The sequence below is a fragment of the Gopherus evgoodei genome, chromosome 1 (assembly GCF_007399415.2).
Source record: "Gopherus evgoodei ecotype Sinaloan lineage chromosome 1, rGopEvg1_v1.p, whole genome shotgun sequence".
NCBI classification, from domain to species: domain Eukaryota; kingdom Metazoa; phylum Chordata; order Testudines; family Testudinidae; genus Gopherus; species Gopherus evgoodei.
Genome location: NC_044322.1, coordinates 323,123,088 through 323,146,025, shown reverse-complemented (window position 1 = coordinate 323,146,025; position 22,938 = coordinate 323,123,088).

Below are 22,938 nucleotides of genomic sequence, written 5' to 3'. Positions count from 1 at the left end.
GTATTTGGCGCAAGATGACAAATCCATGAGCCTCAGTTAGTGTACATGGCACAGTGCCAGCTGAAACTACTATTAAGCTGGTGTTGGAAAGTGAGCAAATCATAGCCTATCACTGAATAAAAAGCTTTATTACAATCACTAGTGTGGAAGCAGAAAGGGATTTTTCTGCAGCTTGCACCTTCTCTACCATGTTGTGCTCAAGAATGAGTGCTAAATGACTTTACTGTTTATATTTCCTATGTGCATTTTATAGCAGTTCATTGGGCACCATGAGCCTGACTAATGATTATGTGCAGTGTGTAAAAGCAATGAGAAATGAGAAATTAAGAGAAATGAATGACAATTAAAGAATAAGCTATAATTACAATCTCCTTTTTCACGTGTTTTGTTGGCAATGTCACAAATCATGCTCGTTAACTGATTCAGGTTCAAATTCCCTGTTTTATAACAGATATGATTATCTAATAATTAACATACCAATGCAAAATAAAGCCTTAATATTAAACATTCGATTCTAAAATTAATTTGCTCCATTGAAATCAGGCACCTGGCACCTCTCAGTATTTTTTTCCATTAAGGGCCCATGGTTGCCCAGAAGAGAACATCTATCAAGATCGATGCTGCCACATGGAAGCCTTTCCCCATAGACACTATGTACAAAATAAAATGGGGACATTAGCTTTTTCAGTGTGAATGAGGTACATATAGATATGAAAGAGAAACAGCTACATTACAGCCTCCTTCCCCTTCCCTTAATGGCCAACAAAGCTGGCTCTCTTCCTTGCTTACAGGTTGATCCATAAATACTCCTGTTCCCAGAAACTATTTCTCTTAAGGATAGTCCCAGAGACTATTCAGTCTGGCTAAAGAGCTAACTAAACTGGCCTAAATTCCTGTCTATTAGAAGGGACAGGACAGGACAGAGCTGCTAGGATGGGACAAACAAATCAATAAGGAGGTTTACTGAGCATTAATGTTACTGATCTGTGTACTACTTTAAGGTTGGTGACTTACTGGAAATCAATGGATAATTAAAAGCTGTGTAGAGTGATTGCTGTTAAAAGGCAATTATTTACCAGTGGTTACCACATCATGGTGAGTGTCATTGGCAACTAGAACAATTTACCCAGTATTGTGTGGATCACTGGAAATTTTGAAATCAAGATTGGATGTTTTTTTTCTAAAAGATATACTCTAATTCAAACAGGACTAAATTCAGGAATGTGCCCTGGATTATACTATGCAGGTGGTCAGCCTAGAGGATCACAATTTTCCCTTCTGGCTTTATAATCTATGATATTGGAGATACTGCAACCTTTTCTATATTTATAATACAGAAACCTAGAATCTGTGGGGCAGTAGGTGCTGGTAAAAGATTACTCTTTAATCTGTAGGCATGTCTCACTTTCTCTTGGTATACTACACAAATTCATATTGCATGGAAACTGAGCACACTTTCAGTCTTGGAAGTCAAATTTATAGTTGCTCTATGGCTTCTTTGTGCCATCTTGGCTGTTTGCTAAGTCTAACCCCCTTCTCTCCAGTCAGGAATACACCCAGGGCATGTTGTTCATTTCATTTATTAATCATGAATCCAAATATTGGTATTTTTATGCAGAAACCCTAAAGACTTACCTAAAGTGATGACAGGATGGTCTGGGATTGAATTCTCTAATTCCGAGTCCTCACTATTTTTCTGCACTATTTAGGAAATTTTTGTCTCCTCTCTTTCCACATCCATCCTTATTTGCTCTACTAAGTTCAGCTCGGCTGACACAATGAAATGGACTTTTGCAGAGATGACATCTCCCAACACACACTTCAAAAAAAACATGCACCAGAGAAATATCAGAACTGATTTATTCAGAGGTGGAGAAACAAGACAGCTGGTGTTTATTTCTCGTCCTATACAACAAGATAACATTTCATCATTAAAGTACAGCACGGTACGAGGTTGGTCTTTCAAAATCCATTGGTACATGTTTTCCTCTTGTTTGAAATTTGAGATGTCTAGACTTTAGGGGCAGATGGACTGGTCTACCTATATCTAAATCATTGAAATTTTCATTCACATCTACAACCACCATCAGAGAACTGAGCCAAAAATAAGTAAATAAAAAGGAATGGAAGTTTGTTGAGTGGAGCAGATTGGGAATTTTTTGACAAACGGTTATTTCATCAGAAACTGCTGATTCATCTAAACAAATGTTTCACGGGAAAGGGTTGGTTTCGATGAATTTCTTGACTCAGTCTTTTTTGAAAAACATTTCAGAATTGTCTGTTTTATTTCAACATTTTCGAAATGAAAAATCTGAGTTTTCTGTTTGGATACACTTTTTGTTTATAAATTTAAACTAATTATAGTAAAAATAAAATAAAATAAAATAAAATAAAATAAAATAAAATAAAATAAAAATGGCCTAAATTGAAGTAAAACATTTTGGTTAACCCAAACTGCTCTCTCTCTCTCATTTTTATTTTTGGGTTGTAAAACAATTTGAGATTTTGACTTTTTTGTCCAATGTGGGATGAGAAGATTTTTTTGCAATCTTATGTTACAGGAAAACTGTTTACTATCCAGTTATATTCTCTAGGTTTTTCTCTCATTCTCTTACCACTTTTTATGCAGCATCCCCCAACAATGCTTTATGAATGTGTTAAAATATTTAGAAACTGAAGTGTTGTAATAACCAATATTTTCTCTCAAGCAAGAGGGAAAAACTTGTAGGGAAGGATTGCAGACCAAATGGATGAACACATATCTGAAATAGGTTATTAGGAAAAAGCAGAAGGCTTATAAGGAATGGAAGAAGAGATGGATCAGCAAGGAAAGCAACTAACTTCTTTGAGGCAGAACGTATAGAGGAGAAGTGAGAACTGCCAGAAGCCAAGCAGAGCTGGATCTTGCAAAGGAAATTAAAACCAATAGTAAAAGGCTCTTTAGTCATATAAATAAAAATAAAATAAGGAATGAAGAAATGGGATTATTTAGCACTGTTGATGGGGTAGAGATTAAAGATAATCTAGGTATGGCCCAACACCTAAATGAATACTGTGATGGGTTACCCCCAACTCTGGGGTGCCACCTGAGGTACTGGGGTACCACTGAGCCAATATGGGTCAGGGGAGGCTTGCTTTCCTTCAGTTTGGGGGAGTAATATCTCAGATGCTCCATAGAATTACAATGGAAGCACCTTCTAGCGTCTCCTGTTTTTAAGGGTGGTAGGGTTCTGAGAGGGTGATTGCCTCATCTCCCAGCCACCCTCCCTCTTCCCAGGGATAAAGCAGTGACCTTGCTTCCCCCCAAACTTAAACCCTTCTGCCTGTGATTTATTTCTAGTAGCTGTTTGGAACTGTTCAAATTCATCCACAAAAGTAGCAAGCTCTTTGCAGTTTTTACCCTCTTATCCCATAAACACTGTTTTATATCATTACAACACAGATTCAGGAAATGCTCATGAGCAACAAGATCGCACATTTCTTCAAAGCTTGAAATACCTTTCCCCCTTACCCATTTATGCATCAAATCTCTCATTTGGTTTACATATGCCACATTACTCATTCCAGCCCCTCTTTTAAGGCCTCTAAATTTTACTCTATAAATTTCAGGGATAATCTGAAACTGCTTTAAAATTGTTTCCTTTAATTTACCATAATTTGAGGCATCACCCATTGGCATTTTATTGAATATATCCAGAGTTCCTCCAGACCATTTTACAACCAAAGTGGTCATCTTTTCATCACCAGGAATCTCATGGAACACACACAGACTCTCAAAGGTGATGAAATATTCAGCAATGTCCCCAGTCTCACTGTATGCAGGACACAACTGTTCCCATTTGTGGATTTTTGGAGAGGTGAGACCCCATAGTGTGGGGTTCTGTTTCTGCTACTCCATCAAGACCATGCTTTCTCTCTTTTCCCCTCTTCTCCATTTCTTTGTCTCTCAGTTCCAGGGCAGCGTTTTGCCGGGCTTCTTCTGCCTCTATTTCTTTGGCTTGCAGCTCTATGGTTTGCTTCTGGGCTTCCGTGGCCCTCTAGTGTGTTGCTTTTTGTCTGGCTTCTTCCACTTCCTGCTCTTTTATCTGTAATTGTCTTAATTCCACCTGTCTCTTGTGTTCTTTTTTGTTTTCTGCTGCCTGAAACCTGCAGAGCTCCAGCTTTTTCCTAGCTTCACTTTGACTCATTTTCCTATGTTCCTGTCCCTACTTCCCTTGCCTAAAATAAGCAAGCAGAAAATAACAAACTGGTAACCACGTTGGCTGTTCTCTAGCCAATGCACTTAAAATTCACTATCAGTGTCTCAGATCAACAAACTGTGCACATTATCCTGTTTGCTGCACCACTGTGACTGGTAACTCCCAACTCCGGGTGCCACCTAATGTACTGGGGTCCCACTAAGCCTGCCCATTCCACCAGTCTGGGCTCCTTCACCCTGTCCTGCTGAGCCAGATCCTCAAGCCTTCTCTAGCACATGCACAGGTAGGGACATGCCCAGCTGCAGAAAGACACAGACACTGAAATCAGCTCTGCCTGAGAAGAATCAGCTTGGAGATTGCCCAATACTCAAGTGCACACCCCCTCTGGCATGCAAACCCAAAATTGTATTGCCTTGCACTGCACAGAAAACTGTACAGTGTAAGCTCATGAAATTCGCTCCCTTGCTCAATGTGGAGGAAGATATGCACAGCTTTTTGCCCCTAGTTATGAATTTCACAAACTGGTTTAGTGAAACAAAAACAAGTTTATTAACTACAAAGGATAGATTTTAAGTGATTATAAGGTATCGCTAACAGATTAAACTAGATTACCTTAGTAAATAAAGAAAAAGCACGAAACTGAGCGGAACACACTAGATAGGTAGGATATAAATTCTCACCCTGAGTGATAAACTGGCTGGCAGATTCTAAAGGCACAAGTTGATTTAGCTTTCCCAGGTTTTCATACACAGGCTAAAGATCCTTCTAGCCTGGGACCATCACTTCCCACAGTTCAGTCCTTGCTCCTCAGGTGTTTCCAGGTGTGTTGTTTCAGGGAAAGTGAGGTTTCCCCATGATGTTATTGTCCCCCTTTTATATCTTCTTCCCAATTGCTGGAAAGCTCTTTTGCTGTGACCTGGGTCAAACAGTTCCTATTGCGTAGTGCTATCTCCGAGAGGTTTCTATTGTACATAGTGCCTGGGATAATCCTTGTGCTTGTGTGCATTTCCTCAATAAGCTGTTAACATTGTTTGGCTTTTTTACTGTTGTTCGTGAAAAGCTGCTTGTGGGTGCTTTCAGCCTCACAACATGTTTCAGTAACACATACATAGCCAAACTGCATAACTTCACATAGATGATAACACATACAATCCAATGAGATATTAATGTCTAGATCAAGACTTTTAGAATGATACCTCACAAGATGTACTTTGTACAAAACATATCCTGACAGTGGTGAATATGGGCGTGTCAGGGTGTCACAAACACTTTTGTCTAAATTTTGAATGAGAGTAATGAAGAACTTGGGAGTAGTAGCATGGTGGCTAATGGGAACAAGGATATGGAAGTAGAGGTTACCACATTCAAACTTAAACAGCTTAATTGGACCAAATCAGCAGGCCTGGATAATCTCCATCCAAGAATATTAAAGGAAGCGGCAGATGAATTGAAATCCTAATAGCAAGAATTTTTAATGACTCCATAAACTTAGGGGCTGTACCTTGTGATTGGAGGATTTCAAATATGGTACCTATATTTAAGAAAGGGTGGAGGGAAGTGATGTGGGAAACTACAGGCCTGTTAGTTTGACCTCAATTGCATACCAGTCTTAGAACAAATTTTGAAGGAGAGAATAATTAGACATAGAGGTAAACGTTATTTGAGATAAAATACAACATGGTTTTACAAAAGGTAGATCATGCCAAACCAACCTGACTGCTTTCTTTGAGAAGATAACCAACTTTCTAGTCAAAGGAAATGCAGTAGATGTAATCTACTTGAATTTCAGTAAAGCATTTTATATATATATATAGTTACACATGGGAAATTATTAGTTAAATTGGAAAAGATAGGGATTAATATGAGGATTGAAAGGTGGGTAAGGAACTGGATAAGGGGGAAGACTACAACAGGTCATGCTGAAAGGTGAATTGCCAAGCCGGAGGGAGATTACTAGTGGAGTTCCTCAGGGATCAGTCTTGGGACCAATCTTATTTAACATTTTCTTTAATAACCTTGGCAAAAAAAAATGGAAATGTTCCAATAAAACTTGTGGATGACACAAAGTTGGGAGGTATTTCCAATACAGAAGAGGACTGAAATATTATACAAGATGATTTTGACAACTTTGAGAACTGGAATAATACACATGGTATGAAATTTAATAGTACAAGGTCATGCACTTAGGGACTAACAACAAGAGTTTTGCTATAAGCTGGTGATTTACCAGTTGGAAGTGACAGAAGAGGAGAAAGACCTGGCTGTATTGGTTGCTCACAGGATGACTATGAGCCGCCAATGTAATGCAACTGTGGAAAAGGCTAATAAAATCCTAGGATGCATCAGGCAAGATATTTCCAGTAGAGATAGGGAAGTATTATTACCATTGTACAAGGCACTGGTGAGACCTCATTTGAAATACTGCGGGCAATTCTGGTCTCCCATGTTTAAGAAAGATAAATTCAAACTAAAACAGGTGCAGAGAAAGACTACCAGTATGATCAGAGGAATGGAAAACCTACCTTGCAAGAGGAGACTCAAGGAGCTTGGTTTGTTTATCTCAACAAAATGAAGGCTGAGGGGAGATAGGCTTGCTTGCTATAAATACATTAGAGGGATAAATACTAAGGAGGGAGAGAACTTATTTAAGTTAAGGGCCACCGTTGGTACAATAACAAATGGATACAAACATGTTTAGGCTCGAAATTAGACAAAGGTTTACATCATTAGAGGAGTGAAGTTCTGGAACAGCCTTCCAAAGGAAGTAGTGGGGGCAAAAAAACCAACTTGTTTCAAAATTAAGCTTGTTAAGTATATAAAGGGGATGGTATGATGTGGTTGCCTATAATGGCATATGGCTCATCCATATCTGCTATTAGCAAGTATCACCAGTGACTATAAATAGGGAAAATGTGACTGAAAGCACCACTGTATTCACACCCTACACACTATTGTAATGATCTTTGTGCAAAATATGCATTGTGGGGTATCATTTAAAAACGAATGACACATTGATCATCAACACTCTTGTGTAATGTACATACTACATGTGTACTAAGAGCTATGAACATAAACTGAAATTATGACTCAAATGTGTTTACCAGACAAGTCTGGGGAGGAGGGTGAACCTGTTGCTCAAAGACAAAGGACCAGCTGACACCCCTAGCCAGGTGTCATCGAAGTTGATTGGCAATCATCAGTCAAGTGACCATTCTTTGGCAATGAAGGGGTGAAGGGGGCTAGGAACAGATTGATCTGCATTTTAGCAAACAACAACATGGAGCCTCTCTCACCAGGAGACTCCATGGCTCCATCCTCATAATGAGAAGGAACTTTATCTAGGGGTAACTCAGGAAAATACATTTCAAAGTGTGACTGGGCTATAAAAGTCAGGAGCAAAACTCCTCCAATTATCCTCTCTCACTCTCTTTCATCTAAGACAACAAAGGAACCAACCCTTTGACTTTGTGAGGGAGGGGATCCTTCCTTGAGATTTTGGTCAGCAATGTTGCTGGGAACATGTGGTAAGGATTATATCTTGAACCAAATCTAGTTTGTTAAGTCTTAGCTACTAGAAAGTGTTTTATCTTTATTTCTCTTGTAACCATTTCTGACTTTAATGCCTTATACTTGTACTCACTTAAAATCTACCTCTTTTTAGTTAAATAAACTTATTTATTTTTTTAATTAAAAGTAACACAGTGTTATGTTTAAACTGAACTGTTTGGGTAACTCCAGTTAAAGTAGCAAACTGTTAACTATTGACCCATTACAGAGGCAACAGACTTTTAATACCTGAACTATCCAAGAGAGGGCTGGACTATGCAGAACACAGATTTTGGGGGAATTCAGAACTGGAAGTGTGTTGGGGTCACTCTGCAATTAGTAACCAAGGCTACTGGAAGCCAGAAGGTGGCTGGCGTGTTTCTGACAGGCTGCTGTGGTCAGAGTTGATGGACCAGGGCTGCACCTCTACACAGACACTCAGGATGTGACTTGCATGCTGTTTGACTGTTTGTAAGTGGCCCAGGTTGGGAGCTACAACAGCAAAGCATTGTGAGGCACCCAAGTGGTGGAGCAGATGGCAACACAGAATCCCACTGTTCTGGATTGCACCCCAGAATGTGACAGAGGGCTCTGATTTAGTACAGAGAATTCTCTCCCAGTTATCTGGCTGGTGTGTCTCACCCACATGCTAAGACTCTAACTGTTCGCCATATCTGGAGTCAAGAAGGAATTTCCCCTCAGGTCAGATTGGCAGAGACCCTGTGGAATTTTCACTTTCCTCTGCCGCATAGGGTAGGGGTCACTTGCTGGTTTGAACTAAAGTAAATGGTAGATTCTCTGTAACTTTAAGTCTTTAAATCAAGATTTGAGGACTTCAGTAACTCAGCCAGAGATTATGGACCTATTGCAGGAGTGAGTGGGTGAGATTCTGTGGCCGGTGATTTGCAGTCGGTCAGACTAGATGATCATAATGGTCCCTTCTGGCCTTAAAGTCTATGAGTCTACAAGGACACAACTGTTTCAGTCACTAATTTAAGCAAACTCTTGTGCTCTGAAATTTATGTCTGAAATTACAGATATAACAAAGACTATGGTGGGCAATTTTGTTCCCAACCTTCCAACTCCTTATGCCCTTACTCTCTTTGCCAGGAGCAGACACTATCTTAACCTGAAACCTCTTTGATACAAATGTTGGCAATTGAATTAAAAATGTGCAAATGGTCAATCAGATCAGGAAAATGACATACACATGTGTTCTATAGAACTTCTGGACTCATCTGGATTCTTTTTTAGGAGCTAAGCCTGCAGTCTAAAGCTGAGAATTCCTTGCCTGAGGGCAGTAGGAACAAACTATTGAATATTTATATTTTGTAAAGATGGCCAGTCTCACAAGAGTTCAATTCACAGCCAGGAAATGTCAATCGTTATCTCCCTTGTTTTCTCCCTTGCTTATGGAGTGCTTACAGAAAACAGGGCTGTTATATGAATAATGAATAATGTTGCATAACAATTGCAGTGTCTCAGGGTGCCCATGTTTTCTTCAGGATAACTGCTTCTCTACAGAATTTATTAAGTATCTCTCAATAAAGAAGAGATAGTATATAAAATTGCAGTTTACAAAATAACACCTCTGAATAATAAAGGTCACTGAGCTGCTTAGCAGTTAGTCAGTCTAACATTAAGCACATAAGCACATTGTCACAGACTTATGCTAAGTGGCGCAGTTTGCAATCAGGACAAGCTACAGCACAAATAGTTGTTTGTTAATAAGAGACATAACCCCTGAGCAGAGATTCTGCTAGACATCAACCTCACTTGCCATAGCTCTTGGACTCAAATATATTCTTCCCTAAGGCTCAAATGAACAATACACTTGAAATCCTCTCACAAATGAGACTGCTGTGGTGCTGGAATAAAGTCTAACTTCTTTTATTGTGGGAATCAAGGGATCTATTACTGTGCAGCTGATCCCATAAAATAACACTCACGGTGAAATGACTACCTCATGGTCCTCTTTGGAATGTGATTTTCTTAAACAGATGCACATCAGAGGCATGGGCATCAGAGCAAGTGGAAGAGGTTTAGCTTGGAGGGTTATTTGTGGTTGGGGTGATACTTGTGACTATACTGTGATATGTTCGTTTCTTCACTTAAATGGTGTGTGAACATTGTGCACTTTTTTCTTATGATATTATATGGAGGGTAAATTAATTCTGAGATCTGATGAACCTATTACTAGGGAACATTTCATCCAGTCACACCTCCTGAAAAAAAATTCATGTTTGCAAGATCAAGAATTTGTATGTAATTGTTTCTAGAGTAGCAATCTTCTCCTTGTGAATTTAATTAGAAAATGAATAAAAACAAAGTTCCAGGACACAGGTTCCAGAAAACAAATTTAATAAATATTGTTGCTTAAATACATTTCATGCATTAACCAAAACAGAGGTAGATTTCTAATGTTGCCCACTAGGAACTGTTCTCTTATCTTTCGTGCAGCAAAACTGCTGCTTTCACCCATACAGGCAGAAGTTTGACCATTAGCTTCCACCTCCTTCACAGTGCACTTCTTGCTTGTTTCATTCTCCCATGGAGACTTGCCTTCATTGCACAGCACACCATGAGAAAGTAGGGCTATTTCTCTGTTGCTATTCTGGATGTGACAAATGCCTGATAGTCTTTGTGACATGCAGTTGTTTTTATACAACTGATAACGATAAGAATTGGGGACATCAATGGAGAGGCTTCTAGTATGGAGGCATTTTTCCCTGTGTTTTTGGGCATCTCTTCAGTTCCTTTTGATCCTGGGGAAGGCATGCAGCTAATAATGGGTGGGATTGTTGCCCTGGATTTGAGGAGTGTGTATATCCCAGAATGTGATTAAGCTAATTGCAACCATATTATGTGCATTCAGCCACCATGAATTAATGAAATAGAAAACCACATAGTTAAGGGTTAATTTGAAGATAGACTTTCAGAAGCAAAGTCAAAACTAGCTACAGTTTCTGCTAATCAGAGTGGGAGGAGGGGACAGACAAGTAAACCACTGAGACAGAAAACCTTGGTGGTTGGGAAACCTTGAATCTAGACTCCTCTGATATTAAAAGTTTATTGAAAGTTAAAAAAGTGATGAACTAGTAGGGGTCATTGTGACCTATATGTTTTGTAGAAGTTAATTATAAAAGACTAGCTAATATAGCATACTCTGGAACAGTCCTCTGAAGCCCTCTTGAGGGGAATTTTTCCTGACACCCTTTTCCCCGATGGGTGAGCAACTGGCCACTGTGAACCTGCTGTTAATTACTGTCATGGTATAAACCCCCACTCTGAACCTTAGCGTCCAAAAGATGGGGTACCAGCATGAATTCCTCTAAGCTTAATTACCAGCTTAGTACATGTAGCGCTGCCACCAACCAGGAATTCCAGTGCCTGGTACACTCTGGTCCCCACAAAACCTTGCCCGGGGACCCCCAAGACCCAGACCCTCTGGATCTTAACACAAGGAAAGTAAACCCTTTCCCTCACCGTTGCCTTTCCCAGGCTTCCCCTCCCTGGGTTACCCTGGAAGATCACTGTGATTCAAACTCCTTGAATCTTGAAACAGAGAGGAAAATCCACCTTCCCCCCTCCTCTCTCCCCCTCCCAGACTCTCCCTGAGAGAGAAAGTAATCCTAACACAGAGAGAAAATAACTTTTCTCTCCCCCTTCCCTCTTTTCTCCCCACCAATTCCCTGGTGGATCCAGCCCCAGTCCCCTGGGGTCTCACCAGAATAAAAAACAATCAGGTTCTTAAACAAGAAAAGCTTTTAATTAAAGAAAGAAAAAACAGTAAAAATTATCTTTGTAAATTTAAGATGGAATATGTACAGGGTCTTTCAGCTATAGACACTGGGAATACCCTCCCAGCCTAAGTATACAAGTACAAATTAAAATCTTTTCAGCAAAATACCAGTTTGAACTCCTTTCAGCCAAATACACATTTGAACTCCTCCCAGCCAAATACACAGTTGCAAATAAAGAAAACAACCATAAGCCTAACTCGCTTTATCTACCTAGTACTCACTATTCTGACCTTATAAGAGCCTGTATTGGAGAGAAACCTGGTTGCACATCTGGACCCTCTGAGCCCCCAGAGTAAACAACAACCAAAATCTAACAGCACACACAAAAACTTCCCTTCCTCAAGATTTAAAAGTATCCTGTCCCCTGATTGGTCCTCTGGTCAGGTGACAGCCAGGCTCACTAATTTTGTTAACCCTTTACAGGCAAAAAAGAAATAAAGTACTTCTGTTCTATTAACTCCTACTATCTGTTTATGACAATTACTCAATACCGTTCCAGACGTTAGGTAAATATCTATGATGTTCGAAACCTATTGCTTATGTCTTAAGCAGTGTTAGAAAAGAGCACACTTACGTGCATTTAATTGTTGATTAGACATAATTGCTGTGTTCCTATTGATTTATTCCTGACTGCCTGATGAGTCATTGGTATGGCTATTTTGCTGCTTTTCACTGTCCTTTAAAGAACATAAGGAAGCAAGGTGCTAGCAAGTGTGGTTCTAGCATGTGCTAACCCTTGAGGTAATGTTTATGTTGTCAAGGGAAGTGTTACTTGTGGAAAGAGTGAGTACGCTAATGGATAAGGTGTCTTCTTCAAATTTCTTAGGTCATTAGTTCAAATTCTTCAAGGCTGCACTTGAACAGAAGTGAGAGGCAAAAACACCAGAATGATTAAATTGAAAAGAGGCAAATGGATGTGTTTCAGAGTGAATTGCTTTTGAGGTTTTACAGAAGCAAGTAGAGATTCTGCACAGTCTTTGTTTTACGTGTTGAGTGTCTTGTACATAGTTGAAAGCTCTGATGTTAAGAGCTGAAAAGATGTATTTCCATTGACAATGTGAAGTCAATCAAAGTATATCAGCAATACTTCAGTGAACATTGTGGAAAGGAAGAAAGCAAAGAGGGATGCTGAATAAGATCACAGAGAAAGAGATATTATAGTGCCTATGCAGACAGAGTCCAACAAGAGTAGAGGATATCACTAGAAGTAAGACACAAGTGGAACATGCAGTGGCTGCCATTCAAGGTCAACAGTCCATTAGCAAAAACAAAGAGGAACCCTTGTGGCACCTTACAGACTAACAAATTTATTTGGGCATAAGCTTTCGTGGGCTATAACCCACTTAATTAGATGCATGGAGTGAAAAATACAGTAGTCAGGTATAAATATACAGCACATGAAAAGATGGCAGTTGCCTTACCAAGTGGGGAGTGGGGGTCGGTGCTAATGAGGCCAATTCAATCAGGACGGAAGTGGCCCCTTGTCAACTGTTGACAAGAAGGGGTGAATATCAACAGAGGGAAAATTACTTTTGTAGTGCTAATGAGGCCAATTCAATCAGGGTGGATGTATTTTTCACTCCATGTATCTGATACAGGAGCGGCACCAGGGTTTTTGATGCCCTAGGCGGGGGTCCTTACTCGCTCCCGGTTGTTGGCCGCAATTCTGCGGTGGAGGGGGTCCTTCCGCGCGCCCGGTCTTTGGGGCACTTCGGCGGCGGGTCCCGGAGTGAGTGAAGGATCCACCGCAGAATTGCCGATGATGACCCAGAGCGCAGAAGGACCTCCCGCCGCCGAATTGCCACCGAGGGTGGCAAAATGCAGCCCTCCCAAATCTTGGTGCCCTAGGCGACCGCCTAGGTCACCTAAATGGAAGCGCTGGCCCTGGGGTTATAGCCCACAAATGCTTATGCCCAAATAAATTTGTTAGTCTCTAAGGTGCCACAAGGACTCCTCATTGTTTTTGCTGATACAGACTAACATGGCTACCGCTCTGAAGTCCATTAGCAGTTATCATATCACCATATTGCCATAGTCATTTCCCATTTTAAGTACTAGGGAAAAACTCTGGTATGTTGGATCTCAGACCAAAAATTTCATTAAGGTAAAGTTAAGGTTGCTGGACCAGAGGAGTGATTTGTGTATATATTACTTTTCACGAACTTTAATATTAAAAATAAATAAAACAACATTAGAAATTCAAGGAATTTAGAGTGAAGGTAGTATTTCATAAACCAGGCATTGAAATAAGCACAATCTTAACGCTGCCACAGAATAGACAAAAGAGTGAAAGTAAAGCAAATAATTAAACAAAAGAGCTGATTCATTGATTTGATGAAAGTAAAGTGGTTGTAATGCTACTGTAGAAATGTGACTCTGATAAACTCATTTCACAATTGTATTGTATTATAAATTCAGTTTCCATCACAAACCCAAAATACTAGGTTTACAGTCTTGTCACTGTAGATATTGGGAAACTATTTTTTAAAAAAGATGCGTTCAGTTGCTCCTTCAACACTTTGCAATTAAAAAGCAGATAGCCTTAAAATTAAACAAACAAAAGCACAATTTTATAGCCATCTTTCATTTTTAAGCCATTTTCCCACAAGATTTGTGCCTATAAACTCATGGATAAATTATGCAGCAAAGAAATGGATGAAGGCAGCATTCCTTTTCTCATGACATTTTAAAAATAAAGATGTCCACAATATGTCTATGCACTTTTTTAAGCTCGTATTAAAAAAGAAGTCAAGACTAGACATTCAAGGAGAGTTATTTAGTTGATACATTAATCAAGTTGACCATGGCAGATTGTATCTTCCTCTATGAACACACTAGTCTAATTTACAGATACTTAATGAAAAAAATAGACTTCCTTAAGCCCATCTATGACAAAAGAAAATTGTGCAATATTTTTTGCTCCCTTAGGAGAATACCACAGTGTTGCAACTGTGGTTGTTATGTACATGTAAGTCAGTGCCAAGGCTAAGAGCTGCAACTGTAATTCTGAATTTTCTAGCTTAGGCCTGGTCTACACTAGAAAACTAGGTAGGTTTAAATACATCGGTCAGGGGTATAAAAAATTTGCAGCCCTGAGAGGCGCTGTTAAGACAGCCTAAGTCCCTATGTAGACAGTGCTAGGTTAATGGAAGAATTCTTCTATTGACCTAATTACCACATCTCAGGGAGGTGGATTACCTATACCAATGGAAGAACCCCTCCTGTGTAGGTAGTGTATCATGCAGTGCATAGTGTTTAGCAGTTCCAAAATTATCACACCACTGCACATAAGCCTTGTTACACAGCTACATCATTAGTTTGGGTCTCTCAATCTGACATACTACACCTTCATGGATTCTGCATCAATTACAATGAACTGAGGCCATTCATCACTAGTGCTGCAAAAAGTGAAGTATAGACTTTAGGACTTTAAGGTCAGAAGGGACCATTATGATCATCTAGTCTGACCTCCTGCACAATTCAGGCCACAGAATCTCACCCAGCCACTCCTGTAACAAACCTGTGTCTGAGCCATTGAAGTCCTCAAATCATGGTTTAAAGACTTCAAGATGCAGAGAATCTTCCAGAAAGTGACCCCTAAGACTCGGGAGAGGGGGGTATGTTCATTCCAAATGGAATTGTACCACCTCATGCTGGTGGAAATCTCATCCATGAAAAAGAAGATAATACAGAAATCAACGTAAAACCAATGATAGAAAGAATACCATCTATTCAATGGCTAATGCGGTATTTCAACAATCTGAAGATAGTCCAGCATCACAAGAAATATCACTGAAATGTGAGAAAGAAAAGCCCCTTACCCTCCCTGGGCAATTAGTCTTTTATGCAGTGTACAGCATTTGAAAAACCTAGAATATGTCCAGAACTGACTTACCAAGAAAAAGTACTTGAGAAAATAAACTTTTGTCACTTCAAATGAATGCTGTTTGAGATTTTTCCTGGTGTTTTTGAAGACTACTACCTCATGATGTCCTATCAATACAAAATGACACTGATATTGTTCACACTCAGTTGATTCCATTTGGACCGGTTTCAACCATAAACTTTCAAGAAAGAATAGCACTTACACCGTGGTTGCATATGCACCAATTATGGATGCCATACCAGCTGACATAGTTACAGTCTATATCACAGGGTTGAATCATAAGGAAATGTCTAGGACAGCAGCATGCCATTCAAACCATGGATCAGCAGCTCTATGCTGCTGCTCAGCAAGAGAAATGGACTCTCCCAAATGAACTCGGTACCAATATGATATGCCTGGGTGTTTTTCATACCCTGTGCTGTTTTATTGCATGTATTGCGAAATTTTGGGGAGAGGTAGGATTGCTAGACTTTCTTGTTGATTCTGTTGTGTATATCACTTGTAGTGCAGATAAAATGCTTGCCAGTAAGCAATTCAACCATGCCCTATGTGGCTTGACTAACATTTGAGGCCCTGAGAGCTATGAAACTTTATCCATTTATTAAATAGTGTAAGCAGGGAGGGGGTTCTCATGTAGTTCCAGCATTTGTCTAGCAAATGTTGGCTAACATTCAAAAGCTGTTTGAATCTGAAGATATTGAATCCTTACAACACATCATTAAAAGAGCTTGATGATGCTGTAATTCAGCGTATACTACCACTACTGGAGGACTTTAAGATATGCCTAGTCTCCTATTTTTAAGTTCTGGGGTAATTTTCTCCAGGTTATGCAAATACTAACTTCTAAATGTCTATGCAGTGCAGGAGGCTGATTGGAAACTTCACCTACGCATACAGCATGCCATGATTCCCTACTTCTTTACTGCAAACTGATCCAGTTATGCCAGCTGGATACCAATCTACATTCCTGATATGTTAAATGTCCCTGAAGAAGTACACAATGGCTTTGAATCTGGGCAATTTGCTGTACATTAGATTTTTGGTTCTTTCAACGGAATTTGAAGTGACATGGGAACACAGAAAACTGACATCAAAGACTCAGAGGACAGCAGGGTTTGTAGGACTGACCATAAAAAAAGCCAATCCTCTTCAAATGTACCCTCATAAGACAAAGCAATGAAGACTGTGTAACTCACACATTTTAAACAGAGATCATGATAAACAAGATGATAATGATGTTGACTAGAAATGTCACCAGCACTACCACATTGCAATAATACCTGTACACATTTATTATTCTACTGTTGTTGTGATGCTTTGCAGTCACAAATAAATCCAATTTTATGGATTGAAATAATACATAGAACCATGAAGCTAACAGAAACAAATGCAAATATTTCAAAGTGGTCACTTTAATGTGTTGATGGTGTCATTGATTATTCCTGTTTCTATGGTAATAGCACCACTTGATAGTGCTACCTCTTGCCTCATCTTAAAGTTGATGTAATAAGCTTTCAAATGATGTATGGTGGGTGGGTGTGTAGAGAGACGGTACATTAACACAACCAGATTAGTGGTGTTTGCTACTCGCCTTTTACAGTCACTGCATAATATGTAGATATAGCAATTGTTGCTGACTTTACTCCTTAAGAGTAATCACTGTAGATTGAATATGCTGAGTCTATTTTGAGACTTGGATCTAGGACTGACTAAGGCAGAACTCTGACCAGGGCAGCTCTAGACATTTCACCGCCCCAAGCATGGCGTCATGCCGCGGGGGGCGCTCTGCCAGTCCCCGGTCCCGTGGCTCCGGTGGACCTCCCACAGGCATGCCTGCTGAAGGTCTGCTGGTCCTGCGGCTTCAGTGGAGCCGCGGGACCAGCAGACCCTCCACAGGTACGCCTGCAGGAGGCCCACTGAAGCCCCAGAACCAGCGGACCCTCTGCAGGCATGCCGCCAAAGGCACCCTGCCTGCTGCCCTCCTGGCGACCAGCGGAGCGCCCCCTGCTGCATGCCGCCCCAAGCACGCGCTTGGCGTGCTGGGGCCTGGAGCCGCCCCTGACTCTGACTTCTGGACAACAGTCTACAGGCTCCTAGTAAACACAGATCTTTTCAAACTTGAAGCTGCTGATGCTATAGATGTCGACATACAGCCTCCAACAACGATGGTAGTAACTGGAGTATAATGTCAGCTCAGCTTGAGAGCTACAACAGTGAAAAAGAATCCTGTGAACATGAACCCCCTTACATCACAGCAAGCAGCACTTAGCAATTCTATCTGGCAGATGACTGACTAGAAGGCCAAGTACATCATTAAGTAAATTATGGCCTAGCTGTTTCTTAAAAAAACAGTTCATTAGTTTTCATTTTGCCCCATCTGATTTTTTGAAAACAAAAAATCATTCTGGGAAAACTGTGGGAATTCAGTGGGACACCATAACCCCTGGGAGAGAAGTGGTATATTTAGGTTTATATTTGTAGGGCTAAATTCTGCTCTCACTTACACCAGTCCTTTTTTTCAAACCACTAGCATTCTTCATCTTGTTTGAATTAAACCTCAGCCAGCTAGTTCTCATCCAAGCCCAACGAGGTTACGTAAGTGAGAGAGTAGAATTTGAGTCCAAAATGACTGTTCTGCTACTTAAAAGCATTTATGGCCTCCTAGAAACCTAGCTGTAGTTCCCTCAAGCGATAACATTGATGTCCTTTATGTATCTGTCATGGGGTGCATCCCTCACTGCCTGACTGGCACCTCCTCCTAGTTGCTTTGGGGATTAGCTTGAGGCTGACACCCCTGTCCACACTCTGCACACCATCACTCTGTCTCTGCTTCTGCCTACCGCCTTTCTCTTGGCTTTTGGAACTGCAGCATCCTCTTTGCGATTCAGCCCTCCAGTCATGTCACTGTCTGTGTTTTCCCCCCTTCTGCAGTGGGGGGTGGGACAGGATATATCACAGTCCTATTGTCCATCTTCTCCAATGGCAAGCGGCAGGGACCCAGGTCCACCAGCTACTCCAGGTTCCAACCCAAAGACCATGTAAATAGCAGCCTTCTGCTTTGGCTCTTTAATTTCCATCAGTACTGCTGTATTTCCTTGTGCCACTTCCCCACGGCCCCAGCACCTTCTTTTCCCTCATGTCAGGGCCCTCAGCTGCTCAGCTCCACTGCCAGCCAGGAGCTCCCCCTTCCTCTTCTGGTCCCTGCTAGCAGCTGCTCGGTCCAAGATGCTTACAGTTCTCTCAGCCCTCCAGGGACACAGTACTTACTCCCTAAGCTCCCAGCATCCAGTTACCCACTCTGGCCCTGCAGCTCCTTTTATGTGAGCCCAATGGACTCTCACTTGCTCCTTGTATCCTCTCCCTAATTGGTTGTGCCTTATGCAGTTTCTCTGGGCAATTCGGAGGACTTGCCTCCCCTGCTCCTTTTGGGACAGAGCATGGTTAACCCTTTCTATGTCTGTGTAGGGTACAAAGGAGAACCAGTATCACGTACCACTGGCTTCAACAGAGAGTGTTTTATTTCTTGCTGATCTATTTCCATCTTAGTTTTAAATCTTCTCTTCCCCCTCTCTTTGGCTCATTGGATGAGTTTTTCCAAGACCTCTTTCACTCATGCCTGTGAGTGATGATTCTTGTATTGGCAAAAGTGAATGGACGGATGCTCTATTCCAGTTACTTTTCCTAAATCAAACACAAGGCAGCTAATTTCTTCTGCAAGATTTCACACCTAAGAAAATCTATTCTAATAGCAAAAGGACTGATAAGACAAATCACTGAGTATTCCCCCGTGTTTGACAAAAATTCTTTATAAAATGTTGCACTGGCCATTGAAAAAGGCCAATATCATACATAAATGGAAATTCTTGAGGTCCAAATCACTTTTAGTGTAGCTTTTCTTCAGATCTTTGTTACATTTTGCATGGTCCCACATAGGATGTAATGAACATGGTAATTTTTTAAAAGTTTTTATTAGGTACCTAAACAGGATAGGTACAAAACACCTGCTGTGGGTGCACTAAAAAATGTCTATAGTTGTGAATGATTCTGTTGCTTCCAGAAATATTCCATCTTTTCACGGTGGCACTCCAATAGAAAAGACAAAATCTGTATATAAGCAAAACTGAATAAAATAATATTTCCATATGTAAGAGAATTCTCCTTCGCCTCTTAGAATGTTATTTGTGCAGACTTGGGATATTGTATATGACTGAAGCTCAATATTGTTTACTTTTGGCTGCATCTCTTAAGTGGAACTTCTACCTTTGTACAATGCTTTCTCCTTTTAGCCCTGGCTGAAATCTATAGAAATGCATTAGTGGTGTGCTGAGGTAGTTTCAGCAATTTTAGATAAGTTTTATGATACTAGCCCTCCTTCAAGGAAAAAGCTTTCATGGTTGTGGGCCCACAGAAAAGTCTGAGCTGTGCCACCATGAGGGCATTTCTCTTCTCAGAAAAGAACATTCCCACCCCAGCAACTGCAGAATGCTAACCAGGATGAACATTGTGACATTACCAACTTGAACATCACATATGGCCAGCCCTTTGGAATGTCACCAGGGAATCTGATATCAGGGTAGGTCTTTTGCTGTCTAACTAAGGCAAGGGAGAAGTGGTCCTAAGTTACTGTTCCTTGTAAGGGAAGCCTTAGTTGACAGCTCCATTTCAGAAGTCAGCCAGGGAAAGGAGGAAATAACCATTGAGGCCTGAAGGTCCATTTCTTCTCATTCCTTCAGAACAAAATCTAATGCTTTAGGGAAGTCAGCAAAATGCTCTCTTGCTCTTGTCTCCTCATGCAGACACACTTACCATGGAAACAGCTCATAGACATGAAAATGGAGCTTTTTAATTTAATTTCTGCAGCAGGTCAGCCTTCTCCTGGATAGGTTTGGCTAGTATAAATGTGCAGTCTTACCAAATGAGCACCAGCAAGATGGCCACAGATGTTTACAGTGAAATCAGGTACTAATTGTGGTTTTTTTACTTCTTCTCAACACTGAAAAAATTCAGACTGAACCTGACCCAGGCAATGGTAATAAAGACAGCATTCCTATACTCGTTTCACAGGTGATAACAGTGGATCATTATTTTCTGTAAAGTAGAGTTTTTAAAAAATACTGTTCAATGTTTTACAATTGAAATAGCGATGTGATTTGTTAATCATTCTGATTTTTTAACCAGAATTAATCAGTTAAGTGTGCAGTTCATTATTATAATCTAATTAAAGGAGAACTACAACTGCAGCTGAAGATCTCAGAAAAAAGTGAACAGACTAAATTAAAATATATGAATTAAACAAAATTAGGTGTAAATTTCTTTAACTGACTTATACCCTTTGAGTTTTTCAAAAAGTTGAACATTATTTATGACTATTTCAGGATTCTCTTTAATACATATTTGATAGGCTTTGAGTACATTCAGACTCAGAAATTCTCTTTTATTTGGACCTCTTTTAAATACTAAAGTGAAATCAACCTTGGATTTAAAGGAATATTAGCTCTCTCCTCACATATTCTGTCTGGTCTTGTGAGAGCTGCCCATTGTACCCAAATACAACAGTTTCTTTAGCAGTGCTGAAACTTAGACACTAAAGACAGCCTCTCCTCAATGGGGGCTACTACAGGGGGAAAAAGACATTTTCAGTGCATCAGAGAAGGGACAATCTAATCCTCTTTGCTGGTACATCTGCTCTGGCAGTTTTGCTCTACAAATCAAAAGACATCCCATTAATTAAAGTTCCTTTTTCTTTCATTTTTATTCAGCTTGTGAAATGTGACCAGTATTCACAAAAGTTTCAGCCCACTTTAGACACAAATATCCACCAGAAGGGTATGCACTTTGATTTGTTGTCTGGTTTCCGCTTACTTTTCTTTCTTTCTTTCTTCCTTTCTTTCTTCCTTTCTCTTTTTCGTTTTCTTTTTCTTTCTTTCTAGATGAGGACCTTCTCCTTTGGCAAAGTGTGATACATTCAGAGAGACTTACAAAACAAAGCTCTCAGTTCTTGGTCAGCAACAAACTCATCTTTGTTCATGCAGCTCTATTAAGGAAAGAAGGCCAATTTTATGCAGGTTTCTATGGTCTGCCGCACAAAGGCATCTGACTGCATGCAAGCTATCTGGCAGGCACACTGCAGACTATGAGATCATCTATTTCAGCAATTGCCAGCTGCAATGAGGAACTGTAAAAATTATAAACTGGTTTATATAGTGCTTTTATTTTTCCAAACAGCCTGCACTACAGATTTTTATATTTTTTTGTGGACAGTTAACAAGTGCAGCTAATAGAGTCCCTTTACATCTAGATCTCAGGACCTGGTCTACATTTTCCCACTGTGATTCCAAACTATTTTGATTGGATACTAATGTTTTTTATCTTAAGCAGGAAATGATGCTCGACTGCCTCATCCCTGGGATTTCTACTGTTGCCTAAGGAATCTGGTCCTTTATTTGATGGACTTTTACTACACTTTTGCTACCATCCACCATTATTACACAGTGGGTGACCATCTATTTAACACTTGCCAGTTGCATCATATACTCACTATAAAAAGAGCATATTATAATTCCACAGGATGAGAAAAATGAGAACATTTCACAAAGTCAGACTTTCTCTTTATAGAAGAACAAGAAGGGAGGGAGCTTGGATGGAGTTGGGAGGGTTTTTAGAATTTTAAAAAATATTCAGCTCATAACTAATCATGAAGCTATCAAAAGAGTTTTAGAGAGAGAGAGCGAGCGGGAGAGAGCATAAGCTATCAATTATCATAAGCTTTTCATTTGAACTACATTGTGCAATATTTACAGTGAATGCAACTGTGTAATTTTACCTATTATAATGGGTCACTGTGCTTCTCATTTATATCAATGCAACTTCATTTACCAAAATGGGCTTTTACCAAAGCAACTCAGGAGCAAATCCAGCCCTTATCTAAGGATATGTCTACATGGGGACAACTAACCCACAGATGGCACATGGGTCAGCTGACTTGGGTTCCTGGGGTGCAGACTGTGGACCAAAATAGACATTTGGGTTCATGCTGGAGCTCTGGGACACTGTGAGGGTGGAGGGTCCCAGGGCTCAGGCTCTAGCCTGAGCCTGAATGTCTACACAGCAATTTTTAGGCCCGCACTCCAGGCCCCAAAAGCCCAAGATAGCTGTCCTGGGCTGGCCATAGTTGTGCCATGAGGCTTTTATCCCCATGTAGACATCCCCTCCATGGCTGTAGAGTTGCCTCCAAAGCTCTGTGAAGTCAATGGAAAGACTCCCAGCGAATTCTGTGGTGCAACTCACTGCACAAAGGAGGGTGCTGGATTTAAGTGGCTCTCACTGTATGGTGCAGAGTTCAGTTTCACAGGAATTCCCTACACATTAGCCACATGAAGGCAAAAGTGACGTAGGAGCATGGACAGATTGGGGGATGGGCAGGGCCAGTGGGCCCACTGCTGCACAGACAGTACAACCTCTACACACTGTAGCCATCTTAAGCATGGCCAGGTTCTTTTAGCCA